Source organism: Hylobates moloch, unplaced genomic scaffold (genome assembly GCF_009828535.3).
Source record: "Hylobates moloch isolate HMO894 unplaced genomic scaffold, HMol_V3 SCAFFOLD_27, whole genome shotgun sequence".
In the NCBI taxonomy this organism is placed as follows: domain Eukaryota; kingdom Metazoa; phylum Chordata; class Mammalia; order Primates; family Hylobatidae; genus Hylobates; species Hylobates moloch.
The window spans coordinates 3,277,342-3,293,422 of NW_026652302.1; the positions used below are offsets into that span (position 1 = coordinate 3,277,342).

At 38.5% G+C, this 16,081-nt stretch overlaps 1 protein-coding gene across 9 annotated transcripts in view; it reads left to right on the forward strand.

The window, feature by feature from the left end:
• The first annotated feature begins 7,184 nt into the window (after nt 1-7,184).
• The window catches only part of LOC116463089 (E3 ubiquitin-protein ligase SHPRH), an 89,740-nt gene continuing 80,843 nt past the window's right edge, over nt 7,185-16,081 (forward strand). For 7 of the 9 annotated variants that reach the window (XR_004246553.2, XR_004246554.2, XR_004246552.2 and 4 more), the window contains exon 1: nt 7,185-7,400. The gene's annotated coding sequence lies outside the window, so the exon portion shown is untranslated. Of the gene's footprint in view, nt 7,820-16,081 lie in introns of all 9 variants that reach the window. The other 2 variants (XM_032146053.2, XM_032146049.2) reach the window with 2 other exon arrangements.

A 16,081-nucleotide genomic window follows, 5' to 3' on the forward strand; every position in this document is an offset into this window, starting at 1 on the left:
CTATCTGATCTTTGACAAACCTGACAAAAACAAGAAATGGGGAAAGGATTCCCTATTTAATAAATGGTGCTGGCAAAACTGGCTAGCCATATATAGAAAGCTGAAACTGGATCCCTTCCTTATACCTTATACAAAAATTAATTCAAGATGGATTAAAGACTTACATGTTAGACCTAAAACCATAAAAACCCTAGAAGAAAACCTAGGCAATACCATTCAGGACACAGGCATGGGCAAGGACTTCATGTCTAAAACACCAAAAGCGATGGCAACAAAAGCCAAAACTGACAAATGGGATCTAATTAAACTAAAGAGCTTCTGCACAGCAAAAGAAACTACCATCAGAGTGAACAGGCAACCTACAGAATGGGAGAAAATTTTTGCAACCTACTCATCTGACAAAGGTCTAATATCCAGAAAATACAATGAACTCAAACAAATTTACAAGAAAAAAAACAACCCCATCAGCAAGTGGGCAAAGGATATCAACAGACACTTCTCAAAAGAAGACATTTATGCAGCCAACAGACACATGAAAAAATGCTCATCATCACTGGCCATCAGAGAAATGCAAATCAAAACCACAATGAGATACCATCTCACACCAGTTAGAATGGCGATCATTAAAAACTCAGGAAACAACTGGTGCTGGAGAGGATGTGGAGAAATAGGAACACTTTTACACTGTTGGTGAGACTGTAAACTAGTTCAACCATTGTGGAAGTTAGTGTGACGATTCCTCAGGGATCTAGAACTAGAAATATCATTTGGCCCAGCCATCCCATTACTGGGTATATACCCAAAGGATTATAAATCATGCTGCTATAAAGACACATGCACATGTATGTTTATTGCAGCACTAGTCACAATAGCAAAGACTTGGAACCAACCTAAATGTCCAACAATGGTAGACTGGATTAAGAAAATGTGGCACATATACACCATGGAATACTATGCAGCCATAAAAAATGATGAGTTCATGTCCTTTGTAGGGACATGGATGAAGCTGGAAACCATCATTCTCAGCAAACTATTGCAAGGACAAAAAACCAAACACCGCATGTTCTCACTCATAGGTGGGAATTGAACAATGAGAACACATGGACACAGGAAGGGGAACATCCCACACTGGGGCCTGTTGTGGAGTGGGGGGAGGGGGGAGGGATAGCATTAGGAGATATACCTAATGTTAATTGAAGAGTTAATGGGTACAGCAGACCAACATGGCACATGTATACATATGTAACAAACTTGCACATTGTGCATATGTACCCTAAAACTTAAAGTATAATAAAAAATATATACATATGTACATCAAAAAAAAAGATTTCTTGAGGTCTTAGATTCATTCTGAAAGTGCTATCCACTTTTTTGTACTTCAAAATGACACGATTGTGACCCTTGAAATACTCAGAGAATATATTACTTGTAGATCTCAAAACTGCATAATAAATATTACTCAGAGTCATAAGCATCGACAGAATCATAGACAATATTCCTATTCTTTAATGCCTAACACCATACTGACAAGATTAATTGAAAAAATATGCCTTAGGGGAAAAAGTAACAGTTGGGTATGGAGGGTGGGGACGGTCTGGGATGGCAGGAAGGAGAGCCTATGATACAGATTATACTATCTTCATTGTTAAACACTGAATATAATCTCCTATCTTTCCTTACCAGCAGATTCACCTTCAACCTTCTTGCTTTTACCTAATTTAAATCGTTGCTTTATTCACATCTAAAACAAACCCTGTCATAGGTTCATGGCCATTGTAGCATTTTGTGTACAGACTACAAGTTTTGCTTTAGAAGTTATGAGAGGCAGAAGGAACACAGCTTGAGTTTTTAGTTTTCAGGCTGAGCTTGCAGCAGGGGAGACCGAACAAACTTTGGACTTGAAACCAATCCAACTTGTAAATCATCAAGGAAAAATGAAACTGAAATTTAACAATTAAATCTATCCAGGTCTAGTCTAGGGAAAAGCTGTAAAGTTCTAAAAATGAGGATTTGGGTTCAGTTCGCACACCTCCTGTACCCGATATATCCTGCTCATGCTCCTGGAAAGCATGGCCAACCCTTGGTACCATTTTATGTTTGGTTGATCTGATATCACTCCTTTCAGCATAGCTGATGACCCCCGCTAGCACCAATTTTTCAAGACCATGTTTCGTCTTCCCACTCTTTTTTTAGTACTACATGCATTTTACCAGTGGTTTTGGACATTGTAATTCATTCCAGAATAGTGGAGACTTTGATCCTAATATTTTCAACTTGTCAGGAGAAGGGAAAGCAGTCCCAAGACAGGTTGGTAGTAGGAATTGGCAACAAGGAGTCATCTTTGGGAATCCCCAATCATACTGGGTGGGCCACCTACTTTGTTTCCAGAGAGCCGGCAAAGGTAGGTAGAATATGGAATAAATTTCTCTAGTCATTTTGTTAATGATCTATTCAGGAGAACACAGTGTTTGTACTGAATGATCCTTATTGTTGATATACAAGCCCTATGTCATTAAGTAATGACACACCTCTTGCCTTCAGTTTGCCCATGCTTACTTAGTAAGTTTGAGGATTAAGTTGTATATTTTTATTTGATAGACAACATGATTTAATAATAAGAGACAATAGCCTAGACAGACGAATAAAGAGTTTTAGGCCCTCTTATTCTCTTACAGCTAAATTGTGGCAAATTACCAAATTTCTGAGTCTCAGATTGCTCTCCCGTAAAATTGAAATTTTAAAAGCCTATTACTAGTCTAGGAATCAAATGGAAAATAAACATAAAAGGTCTTTGAAAAATATAAAGTTCTTCACTGATAAATCATCATTTATCTTGTTTCTGTCCCTAAAGGGAGTTAAATTTGCCTTAACTCCTCTACTCCCTCTCAACTATTCCTCATCCTTGAGAACAACTTAGAATATTCATTTGTAAAATAGATGCCCCAGTTAGGGGTATGGCTAGAATAAAGCCACTGTCCCTAAAAGAAAATGAACCTACAGCTAAAGTTAGTGAGACCATACAAGGAAGAAAGTGGTCTGTCTGATATAGTTTCAAGAAGGAGCAAATGAACTCCATGAACACTGCGTTATTCACTGTCAAGATGTACGATGTCCAATCAGTTCATTCTGATTTGCGGAATGTCATTAGATCAGTAGCATCTAATAGGTGGATGAACTCAGTGTACTCGGGGGTGAAGAGGTGTCTCACAGCTGGGAGCTGCCAGAGAGCCAAGGTGCAATCATGAACCATGTTTTCTGAAATTAACTCTGATGAAAAATATTCCAGAGAGAAATTTTTCAAAGAATACGTAGGGCATTTGGTAAATACAGGACTGAACACTGGAAAATTTAAAAGAATTTTGTTTCATTATAATCACTGAATGGTAGTGTACAGAATTCCATCTCTACGGTTGAAATTGCATCTCCATACAACAGACAACTGGATCTGAAGTTTAATATCTTGCATAGACATTACCATGATTACATATATAAATTACCCCAATCAAGGTGAACAAAGGTGAAATGATGCTGTGCTTATTTTTAAATATTTCTGCCTAGCACTAGTTGGATAGACTGAGCCAAACTTCGGGCCTAATTCTCTGCTCCAATGATGAGAAGTGACATAAAACTATCAAAGACAACCTTACTCAGCACAACATATGTTTAAATAACAAGTTGCAAATTACACTTCCAGAAGCAAGGTTACATCACCTTGTATTTGATAAAATGATTGGTTTGCCAAAGAGGGAGGATCCTACTTGCCCATTGTTCCAGCATCAGCACTACTTTTTCCAGCTTGCCTCATAAATCCTGGAATAAGGTAACTGATTTCCATCTATAGGCATACCTTGGAGATATCACAAGTTTTGTTCCAGGCTACCGCAATAAAGCAAATATTGCAATAAAGCAAGTCATAGGATATTTTTTTGTTTCTCAGTGCATATAAAAGTGACACTGACACTACAATGTAGTGTGTTAAGTGTGCAATAGCATTATGTCTAAAGAAAGTACATACCTTAACTTAAAAAATATTTTATTGCTAAAAAATGCTAACAATCATCTAAGCCTGAGTTTTAATCTTCTTCCTGGTGAAGAGTCTTGCCTCAGTGTTGATGGCTGCTGACTGATCAGGCTGGTGATTGCTGAAGGTTGGGATGGCTGTGGCAATTTATTAAAATAACACAACGAAGTTGGCTGCAGCAATTGACTATTTCACAAAATATTCCTCCGTGATATGAAATGTTCTTCAATAGCATTTTACCCACAGTAGAACTTCTTTCAAAACTCAAGTCAATCCCCTCAAACTCTGGACTGCTTTGTCCACTAAATTTATGAAATATTTTAAAACCTTTGCTGTCACTTCAACAATGTTCACAGTATCTTCCCAGGAGTATATTCCATCTCAGGAAACCAGTTCCTTGGCTTAGCTATAAGAAGTAAGTCTTCATCCATTAAAGTTTTACTGTGAGATTGCAGCAGTTCAATCATATCTTTAGACCCCACTTCTAATTCTAGCTCTCTTGCTGTTTCCACTACATCTGCAGTTACTTCCTCCTTTGAAGTCTTGATCCCCTCAAGCTGAGACTTTGAGTCCCTGAGTGTTGGAATCAACTTCTTCTAAACAACTATTAATGATATTTTGACCTCTCCCATGAATCTCAAATGTTGTTAATGACATACAGAATGGTGGATCTTTTCCAGAAGTTTTAAATTTACTTTGTCTAGATCCATCAGAAGAATTCCTATCTATGTCATCCATAGCCTTATTACTTCTTAAATAATAAGATGTCAAAGTTAAAATTACTCTTGATCCATGGGCTGCAGAATGGGTTTTGTGTTAATAGGCATGAAAACAACATTAATCTCCTTGTACATCTCCATTAGAGCTCTTGGGTGACCAGGTGCATTATAAATGAGCAGTAATATTTTGAAAGGAATCTTTTTTTTCCTGAGCAGTAGGTCTGAACAGTGGACTTAAAATATTCTGTACATCTATGCTGTAAGTAGATGTGCTGTCATCCACACTTAGTTGTTCCATTTATAGAGTACAGGCAAAATAGATTTAGCATAACTCTTTAGGGCCCTAGGAGTTTCAGAATGATAAATGAGTATTGGCCTCAAATTCAAGTCACTAGCTGCATTAGCCCCTAACAAGAGTTAACCTGTCCTGTGAAGCTTTGAAGCTATGAAAGTCCTAGATGGCCTTTTCTTTCTATACAAAGCTGTCTTATCTACATGGAAAATCTGTTGTTTTGTGTGGCCACCTGCTTCAATTACTTTAGCTAGATATTCTGAAAAACTTGCCACAGCCTCTATATCAGCACTTGCTCCTTCACCTTGTATTTTGATGTTATGGAGATGGCTTCTTTTCTTAAATCTCATGAACCAACCTCTGCTTGCTTCACATTTTTCTGCTACAGCTTCATCACCTCTCTCAGCCTTCACAGAATTGAAAAGAGTTAGGGCCTTGCTCTGGATTAGGCTTTGGCTTAAGGGAATGTTGAGGCTGGTTTTATCTTTTATTCAGGCCACTAAAACTTTTCCCATATCAGCATGAGGCTGTTTCATTTTCTTATCATTTGTGTTTTCATTGGAGTAGCACTTTTAATTCCCTTCTATAACTTTTCCTTTGCATTCAGAACTTAGCTAACTTTGGCACAAGAGGCCTAGCTTTTGGCTTATCTCAGCTTTCGACTTATCTCAGCTTTCGACATAGCTTCCTCACTAAATTCCTTCGAGTTTTCAATTTAAAGTGAGACATGTGCCACCCTTCCTTTTACTTGAACACTGAATAGTCTATTGTAGGGTTATTAATTGGCCTAATTTCAATATTGTTTTGTTTCAAAGAATAGGGAGGCCTGAAGAGAGGAAGAGAGACAGGCGCCACTGGTGAAGCTGTCAAAACACACACAATATTTATTAAGTTTAGCATCTTCTATGAGCAGAGCTCGTGGTGCTCCCAAAAAAACTACAATAGTAACATCAAAGATAACTAATCATAGATCACCATAACAGATGAACAGCAAGTGAACACATGCTGCTTGAAAAATGATGCTGACAGACTTGCTTGAGTCAAGGTTGCCAAAAAACTTCAATTTATAGAAAAACATATTATCTGCAAAGTACAATAAAGGCAAGCAAAATAAAAGGAGGCAGGGATTTGCTTATGCAAACAGCTTCGTTTCTGTGATAAAGGAATATTCTAAGTAAAATATGGACTACCCTGGACTGTCTAATACAACTACAACCGATGTTCACTTGGGCAGGAACTTATAGTTCAAGTGCTTCTGTGGTAACGCAACCCAAAAGGCCTCCACAGCAGAAAAGCTGCTATTAAGTATTCACTAAGTAAGTACTGAGTCCCCAGTGTTTCCTGAGGGTTATTTCACAGGCTCTTGACCCTGAAGCCTCTCAGAGTTATTCCAACGTTAAGCTCACTTCTACGAGAAAGAGGTGAGAGGAAAAAAGACCAATAGTGGAAGGCCAGCTTCAGCGCAACACATGTATTTAATAGTTTCTCTCATCTTTAAATAGCTATTCACATTTCCCTTTAAAGTCTGTTTTTGAGGGAGAGAAGATTTATTCGTACCTACTTAGTGGCTGCTTTATAGCAGTAAAATAGATGCTTTTGCAGAATTCTTTTCTGCTTTTTTTTTTTTGTGAGACGGAGTCTCATTCTATCACCCACTGGAGGGATCTCGGCTTACTCAATCTCTGCCTCGCGGGTTCAAGTGATTCTCCTGCTTCAGCCTCCCGAGCAGCTGGGACTACAGGCGCGCACCACAACGCCCAGCTAATTTTTGTATTTTTAGTAGAGACGGGGTTTCGCTATCTCGGCCAGGCTGTTCTCGAACTCCTTGTTTCGCTATCTTGGCCAAGCTGTTCTCGAACTCCTCACCTCAGGAAATCCGCCCGCCTCAGCCCCCTAAAGTGGCGGGATTACAGGCATGAGCCACCGCTCCTGGCCCCTGCCTTTTTATTAAAGCTACAAATCACACACACCTTTCGCTTCAAGGGGAGGCCCGCCCCCTACTTCGGGCATCCTGTGTTCTCTAATGGCGTGGGGCAGGGCTATCGCGAGACTCCACCGTATCCTCAGCAAGTTTTTAACAGTGTGGACTTGCGCAGAAGAGACTCATGAAGCCAGTGCAGGAGAAAGGGGGCGGGGTGCTCTGACGAGCGCGTTCGCCTTGACCCCACGCTACAGAGCGCGCCCGGCAACTAGGCGCTGTGGTTTCTGGGTCTCCCGGGGAACCCCTACACGTTCCCGCAAAAAGCGCTCGTGCCCAACTCAAGTCGATGTTCGGTGGGTGGCGAATGCGTGCCCGTGATCTGCTGGGTCTGTAGAGGAGCGCAGGCCTGGTGCAAAGAGACTCAAGAGGCCCGGAGAACCAGCTTGGGTAGGCGCTTGGGTGATGGAAGGTCAGGGGTCAGAGGTCGGGAGGGAGGGAGGTGGTCTCTGGCCTCCGGGACCGGGGAGGGAGGACGCTGGTTGTCCTGGAGCCCGGGAAGCTCAAGGGCTGAGAGGGAGCCTCTGCGCGAGTCTTCCCCATCCCTTCCCGATACCGGACTAGCGAACCCCGGACCACCACGTCACTCCGGGGATAAAGTGGGGTCGTGGGAAAGGAGGCTGTGCTTCTCATGCATTGGGGCCTGCGGTGTTTATCTCAAGCGTCCAACACCCTAGGATCCGGGAGTCCGTCGTCACGCTCCTCGGCCTCGCGGTCGCTTGTTTGCTCGGCCTGCTTTGAGCGATCCGGCGCTGACAGCCCCGCTCTGACTCCGGGAGCCGCTTGTGGGTCTTTCGGAAGATAACTGAGTGGGTATCACCGTGCGCCGCAGATCTGCCCCCGGAGGCTGGAACTGGGCCGCCGCCTCTCTTCTTTGTGCGCGGCATTGTGTTAGTAAAAGGGGAGGCAGAGGCTTCTCAGTCCGACTCAAAGTTCTCCGTTACCTTTGGAGCCAGATTAATTACATTCGAATTCAGAACCACTCTTTCACATTGTACAGTTTGACTGGTAGTTGCTAGGTTTATGAACGAAGATAGGGTGTTATTTGATGATTAATGGTCACTGTATAATATAGTATTATTAAATAATGACCAGGAAGCTTGTACCCTTTTTCCAAGTGGTTTGACATGAGCACGAGGTAGAAATCCGAGATGTTTGATGCCTTCCAACTTGTACTTAAGGAACTTGGGGCTTTTTCTGAACAAAATGAGATAATTTTAAAGTTATTACTGTTACTTTAAATTATTCCAGTGGGCATTAGTAGGAATGATGAAACTCTTGAATAGAAACGATCTATGATATCTCTACTGTCACCAAAAAGACTATTTAGTTTATGATTAGTAAACATGCTGGAGACAGAGCAGTCCTGAGCAGTATTGTAATGATTATGTCTGTGCTCGATAACCTGCACTTTCTAGAGCTTTGACGGACCAGTTAACCAGTAAGCTGGCAATTGAGAATAAAATAGTTTACTTTTGAGAGATGCTCTTGTATATCCTCTTTGTCCACCCGAAAGGAGCTGGACTTACAGAATTATTAAAACAAAGCTTTTATTATTAAGAGTTTAGGCTAGTAAGATTTAGGGGAAACAATTTGCTGGTGAAAAAGCTTCTTATGAGGGCATTTTTCAAGTTTATGTAACTAACATATTTTAGCATTCAGTAGATGAAAATACTCTCACCTTGCTGGAATTATTTCCACAGAAAAGGAAAAGATTATGTTAACCCTGGGTCGTTAAGAGCTTCCTAGTACTTAGTAAATGGGCTTCGTTTTCATAAGACAACATTTTGGACAGGAATATGGCAAGTATGTAATCCTTTTTGCCCTTAATAGCCTAAACCCAGATCTACCATGGATTTGTGGTAATTCAGGATTTGTATGTATCTTTTAAGAGGAAATAATATTTTGGAGGGAAAAAATGTGAATTTAAGTTGTGTTATTCATTTGTTGGATTGTCTTAGTAATGTAACATTATATGTTTATTTTTCTAGCATTCCATCCTTGTTTTCTGTTAAAGATACAGTTCAGGCAGTTTTCCCTGCCTCGTTCTAGTATTTCATTCGTATTTCATTTTTCTCAGAAATACTAAAGAATAGTTTCATATTACCTATAGTCTTCTAGAATGTGGATGAGAGAGACTTCTCCAAAAAGAAATATGAGTAAAGTACAGTTAGGTCCTCAAAAGGGGGGAATATATCCACGGAATTAGAGATCTTTGTTTCACCCTTTTTGTATGTCTTTACTTCCTAGCACTGACCTGGCATTGGGAGTACAACACTGAATGGGATACTACTGCCCATCTTTCAAAGTGAACACCCTAGCAGTTGAGATCGAGGAGAGAGAGGCCCTTAACTCAGCTTCTGTAGTCATGGAAGCCTTTCCAGGGAAGATTGGGATGGAGACAGGCACAAAAGCAATTCAAGCAAAAGGCTTTTATATTTAAATACAAGACAGTAAAAGTGCGGTCCGTATAGAAAACTTCACATAATTACGTTTTACCCAAACACCACTAATTAAGGAGGAGGAAGAAGTAGTTGTGACTGATAAGGTATGAATAAAACCAGAAGAATATGGGATGTGGTTAGATACAGAATTTCACCAGTACTTGACTTATTAGTTGCCAAACTGCATTTTAGTCATAAGTATATTTGACCACATACTATTTTCTTTGGTTCAAGAAGTTAACCCTGAATAGAGATTTCCTTAAGTAACGACTCAGTCAAAACCAGGAGGTTTTTGTTTGTTTGGTTGATTTTTGATCATGAATGTTTACTCAGTTAAGAGCTGGACAAAGGGAGAGCATTGCTAGAAATTCTGGTGTTGACTTTTCTGCAGTTTATCATTGTCACTGATAAGTACCTTGAGGCACTAATATTGGAAGAATCAGGTTGAAAGAATACATCTGAAGGAATGAAAATTATAATGGTGTACATAATTTAAAAGATACTAAATAGGTTTTACCAGAGAACAGAATAAATAGTTGAAGTAATGTTTTCTGGTTTGATAATATGTCTGTTACAAAATTATTGTAGGAAACATGGCACATATTACTTCTCACATTCCACTGGCTAGGACTGGCCATAGGACCAAACCAAGCTGGGCAGCCATTTCTCAACTACTCTATACTTTGAGTGGAAATAAGTGGATTTTAGTAGGCAGCTGGTTATCCATAACAAGGTTTTTTGAACTTGGCTGCACCCTGGAATTTTTTAGGGATTCTAAAAAATAAAGGGAGTAGTGCCTGGGCCCTTCTCCAAGACATTCTGACTTAGTTGGCTAGGCATCAGGATTTTTTTAAGTTCCCCTGGTGATTCTAATGTGCAGTCAAGTTTGAGAAGCACTAATCTGTGGTCCCCCATCCTGCGACATTAAAGTTTGGTTATTGTGAAATGTAGTTTAGAGCAGGGGTCCCCACCTCTCAGGCCATGGACCGGTGCCAGTCCGTGGCTTGTTAGAACCGGGCTGCACTGCAGGAGGTGAGTTGCGGGCAAGCAAGCATTACCACCTGAGCTGTGCCTCCTGTCAGATCAACAGTCAGTAGATTATCATAAGAGCATAAACCCTATTGTGAACTGCATATGCACAGGATCTAGGTTGTGCACTTCTTATTAAAATCTAATGCCTGATGATCTAAGGTGCAACAGTTTCATCCTTATACCACCCCCTCCTCACCCCACCCCTCTCCTCCGGTCCATGGAAAAAGTGTCTTCCATGAAACCGGTTTATGGTACCAAAAAGGTTGGGAACTGCTGGTTTAGAGTGTTCTCAGGATGATGATAAATAGCAACTACCATTTATGGAATACAGGCCAAATTTCTAGTACTGTGCTGTTGTACTTAAATTATTTCTAACCACAATCCTGCTCTCATCCCCATTTTAGAGATGAGAAAATTGGCACAGAAGACTGGATAACTACTCCAGTGCCACACAGTTAGTAAATGCCAAAGCTGGAATTAGAATGAATATAAGACTTCAAAGCATCGCATTCTCACCTTTAAGCTACATTGCTTTGCTAATGTGAGACTCTGCTAGACAGTTGCTTTTTGGGTTTTCAGAGTTAATGATTCCACAATAACCATGTTATTAATATTATTATGGTTAGTGTGATACATTGTGTAACTGACCCAATTCCCTTCCTACACTCCCTCTACCCTTCCACCCCCCATATCCATGCTCTTTGCCATGTGCAGTTTCACCTAGTAAAGAAGTGTGGTATATTTCTTCACTACTTGACATTGGGTCCATGGATATGTCTTGCTTTGTTCTGTGGCACCTTAGTGGTTTTTAAGCACTTTGAAAACTACTTGTGTGATTGGATTTGCAGTAATACACCTCAACCATTGCCATAAAGAACATTCCTGAGTTACTTTGCTGATCCAAGGAGAGGGGATAAGAACTACATTAAGCAGAGCCAAACTGCTTTTCCAGACACCTAGCCTAGATTAGCCTCCTTCAGCTAATGTGCAGATCTATGAGAATAAATGATTGCTGTATCAAGGTATTGAGCTTTGAGGTAGTGTGTTATACAGCATGTTTGTGGCAGTAGTTAACTGATAAGATAGTATAGCATAACTTTTTAAAGTTCCTGCAGAGTGACCCACTTTCAGCATTCCAGCTTATGCTTTGAGAAAAACTGGACAAACATAAGAGCTTTCTATATTATTCCACCAAGGAATTTAAGAGCTTTCTATATTATTCCATCAAGATAAGAGAGGATAAGATGCTTTAAAAGTAGTTAACCATAGCCAAGGATTGATTTTAATCCATCACGTGCACATTCATAAGTGAAGCACTGGCTAAGGGAATAGAATTCTCATGATTGACTTAAACAAGCACTGTCTGATACATAGACTTTTTGCAATTATGTGAATGCTTTATATTTGTGCTGTCCAGTACAGTAGCCACTAGTCATATAGGGCTATTGAGCACTTGAAGTGGGGCTAGTGAGACTGAAGAGCTGAGTTTATAACATTTAATTTTATTTACAGTCATACATCACTTAATGATGGGGCTATGTTTTGAGGAATGCATCACAAGCAAGTTTGTTGTGTAAACATCTTAGAGTATACTTACACAAACCTAGGTGGTACTGCCGGCCTACTACACACCTAGGCTCTATGGTACAGCCTACTGCTCCTAGGCTACAAATCTGTGCAGTATATTTGGTACTGGATACTGTAGGCAGTTGTCACACAGTAGTATTTGTATATTTAAACATATTTAAATATAGAAAATGTACAATAAAGATGTGGTATAAAAGAGAAAAAATAGTACACCTTTGTGGGGTACTTAGCATGCATGCAGCTTATAACACTGAAGGTTGCTCTGGGTTAGTCAGGGAGTGAATGTGAAGGCCTGGGACATTACTGTACTCTTCTGTAGACTTTGTAAACACTGCACACTTATGCTACACAAAATTTATTAAAAAATAAAGTAATGCGGCCGGGCATGGTGGCTCACGCCTGTAGTCCCAGCACTTTGGGAGGCCGAGGCGGGCAGATCATGAGGTCAGGAAATCGAGACTATCCTGGCTAACACAGTGAAACCCCATCTCTACTAACAATACAAAAAAAAAATTAGCTGGGCATAGCGGTGGGCGCCTGTAGTCCCAGCTACTCAGGAGGCTGAGGCAGGAGAATGGCATGAACCCAGGAGGCAGAGCTTGCAGTGAGCAGAGATCATGCCACTGCACTCCAGCTGGGCAACAGAGTGAGACTCTGTCTCAAAAAATAAGTAAATAAATAAATAAATAAATAAATAAATAAATAAATAAATGCATTGTGATGTTACAGTGGCTATGATGTCACTAGTCCATAGGAATTTTTCAGCTCCCTTATGGAACCACTGTAATATTTGGTCCTTCATTGACCAAAATGTCGTTATACAATGCATAACTGTATTGAAAGTTAAGTAGTCACATGCAGCCAGTAACTACCTTATTGGATTTGCTTTGGCCAATAGTAGATAGAAACGACTTCCTTGGAGGTGCCAAGGAAACCACTTCCTTTGAATCATAGGGCCACCTTGTTCCTAAATAAAGGTTCAGTCATCAGGGAAGGAGGATAGACCTTAGGCAGGTAAATAATGTCTCTTTAGTTTCTTTTATGGTTATTGGTCTATTCATATTTTCCTTCTTGGGCCAGTTTTGTTCATTTGTATTTTGTTAGCAAAATTTTATCACTTTATCATTTATCATTTTATCTAGATTTTTCGTATTTATTGAATAAAGTTATACTTAATATTAAAATTTCTAAATCTCATGCATCTTTTTGTTTTTGCTCTTTAAATCAACTTTATGATATAATTTATATATAAGAAAATTCAATTTATAGTATATAATTTGATGAGTTTTCACAGATGTATACTCTGCAATCATGTGTTGAACATTTGTGTCACCCCAAAGCCTGCCTTCCTGCTCCTTTGCTGTCAGTCACCTCTTTCTACTTCCTTGCCCCTGGTAACCACTCATCTGCTTTCTGCAATTAGGTTTTTGCCATTTCTAGAATTTCATGTAAATGGAATCATATAGTATATAGTCTTTCACATCTGGCTTCCTTCAGTTTAGCATAATGCTCTAACAGTTCATTCAGGTTATTTGACAGAAGTCTCTTTTTATCACAGAATAGTATTCCATTATGTGAATATGCCACAATTTGTCCATTCACCAGTTGATGGACATTTGGGTTTTCTTCCAGTTTGGGGCTTTTAATAGTAAAGCTGTTAACATTCAAGTTTAAATTTTTGTGGATTTATGTTTTGATTTCTCTTGGATAAATACCTAAGAGAGGGATTACTAGGCTGCATAGTAAGTTATATTCAATTTTATTAGAAACTGATAAACTTTTCCAAAGTGACTGTGCTGTGTTCAAATGTTGGAGAGTTCAGTTCTGTTTGAGCCATACTCTCAGTGTTTTAAATTTTTGACTATTTTAGTGTATGAATAGTGGAATCTCATTGTGATTTGTGGGTTGAATTTGCATTGCTTTAATGACTGATGCTGGTGAAAATATTTTCATGTGCTTATTTTACACTTATAGGTCATCTTTGGTGAAATGTCTGTTCAAAATTTTTGACTATTTTTTAAATGTTTGTCTTACTATTGATTTGTGAGAGTTCTTTATATATTCTGCAAACATATCCTTCATCAGATACTTGATTTGCTAATATTTTCTCCCATCTATGACTTGCTGTCATATTTTGATGACAATATCTTTTGAAGAACCAAAATATTTAATTTTGATGAAACTTAGTTTATCATTTTCTTACATAGTCTATGGTTTTTGTTTCCTGCTTAAAAATTTTTGTGCCTTTTTTTGGGCTAATCCAATGTCATTTAGGTTTTCTCCTCTGTTTTCTTTGAGAAGTTTTAGTTTTAGCTTTTATAGTTTATTATCTATTTTTAGTTAATTCTTACATTTTATGAGGTAAAGCTTCATTTTATTGCATATTGGTATCCATTTACTAAAAGGATACCTTTCCCATTGACTGCCTTTGAACTTCTTTCAAAAATCAATTGACCATCCATGTGTGGGTCCACTACAGGACATTTTATGGTGTTCCCTTGATCTATATGTTAGTCTTTACACCACTACTGCGCCATTTTTATTTCTTTTGACATACGTCTTGGAATCAGTGTAAATCATTCAACTTTATTTTTCTTTTCTAAAATTATATTGACTTTCCTGTATTGTAGGCACTTTAGTATAAATTTTAACATCAGGTTGTCAGTTTCTACAGAAGAAACCTGTTGGAAGTTTGAACGGGATTGCTTTTCTATAGGTCAATACTAAGAAATTGACATCTGAACATTTTGAGTCTTCTAGTCCATGAACATAGTACACTGTATAGATCTGTGATTATACTGTTATACTATTTTCTAAATTTTTATGTATGCTTGAAAAATTTCAGAATGAAAATATAGTAAGTTATCTTTTAGAGAAATTTAAAAATCAAGAAAAAAGTTTACTATATTTATACACATATTTTTCGTTTTTGCTTTTTATTTCCTTGTGTGTGGATCCAGATTTCCATCTGATGTCGTATTTCTTCTACCCAAGCGCTTCTTACATTACTTAGATTGTAGGTATACAGGTGATAAGTCCTTTTGGCTTTTGTTGATCTTTTTTTCACCTTCATTTTTGAAAGATATTTTGCTGGGTTTAGAGCTGTAGGGTGGGAGCAGTGTCTAAACCAGAGAAATAGGGCAAATCTGGAGATAAGTCCTCACTTTTCAGTAATTTAATTATGGCATACCTTATTGTGATTGTTCATTATGTTTGCCCTGATTGGGTTTCGTTGAGCTTCTTGGTTTTCTGGGTTGATGGTTTTTATAGAATTTGGAAAATTTTCATGCATGATTTTTTCAAAAAGTTTTTTGTATCCTTTCCATTCTTTGCTGCTGAGATTCCAGTTTTATGCATGTTTGACTCCTTAACATTGTCCAGTAGGTTTCTGATGTTCTATTTATTGTTTTTTCAGTCTTTGTTTATCTCTACTTCATTTTTGACAGTTTCTGTTGTTACTGTTGTTTCCATTGTTTAAACTTATTCTGCTCCTTTTTTTCTTTGCCATTTCTAATCTGCTGGTAATCTCATGCAATGTGTTTTTCGTTTCAGATGTTGTGTTTCCATCTGCATAAATTCTATAGGAGTCACTTGTATATCTATCATTTTTCTTTGTCATATTCATGTTTTCCTCTACCTTCTTGAACATACTGAGAATATTTACAGTAGCTATTTGAATGTTTGTTTCTGCTAATGATATCATCTGTGTCATTTCTGGGGCTTTTTGATTTTTTTCTTGTAATGGGTCTTATTTTTCTGTTTTATTTTCATGTTTTTTGCATGCCTGATAATTTTAGATTTGATGCCAGACATTTGTGTTAGATTTTGTTTCACTCTTTTAAGTGTTGTTGGGCTTTGTTCTGAGGGGCAGTTAAATTACTTGGGATTAATTGAGAGATTTACCTGTCTATTATATTGCTTATTAAATGTATTTCTACAATTTATTTTATTTTATACAACAAATTGCCTTTACTAAACTTATCTACTAAAGACTAGCAAAACCATTAG